Genomic DNA, 432 nt, shown 5'->3' on the forward strand with positions numbered 1-432 from the left:
GTCACACACCATCATGTCACCCTGCTGTCCCTGTCACACACCATCCCATTCCCCTGCTGTCCCCGTCACACACCATCCCGTCACCCTGCTGTCCCTGTCACACACCATGCCGTGACCCTGCTGTGCCATGTCACACACCATCCTGTCACCCTGCTGTCCCCGTCACACACCATCCCGTCACCCTGCTGTCCCCCCATCACACACCATCCCGTCACCCTGCTGTCCCCCCGTCACACACCACTCCATCACCCGGCTGTCCCCGTCACACACCATCCCGTCACCCTGCAGTCCCCGTCACACACCACCCAGTCACCCTGCTGTCCCCGTCCCACACCACCCCGTCACCCTGCTGTCCCCGTCCCACACCACCCTGTCACCCTGCTGTCCCCGTCACACACCATCCCGTCACCCTGCTGTCCCCCGTCACACACC

The 432-nt window shown here is 64.6% G+C and overlaps 1 protein-coding gene across 2 annotated transcripts in view; it reads right to left on the bottom strand.

Annotated features, from left to right (window-relative positions):
* PRDM16 (PR domain containing 16) overlaps positions 1-432 on the bottom strand; it is a 509116-nt gene that overhangs the window by 8516 nt on the left and 500168 nt on the right. The window lies entirely within an intron of this gene.

The sequence above is a fragment of the Elephantulus edwardii genome, unplaced genomic scaffold (assembly GCF_000299155.1).
Source record: "Elephantulus edwardii isolate Elephantulus edwardi_28Jun2011 unplaced genomic scaffold, EleEdw1.0 scaffold00045, whole genome shotgun sequence".
NCBI classification, from domain to species: Eukaryota; Metazoa; Chordata; class Mammalia; order Macroscelidea; family Macroscelididae; genus Elephantulus; species Elephantulus edwardii.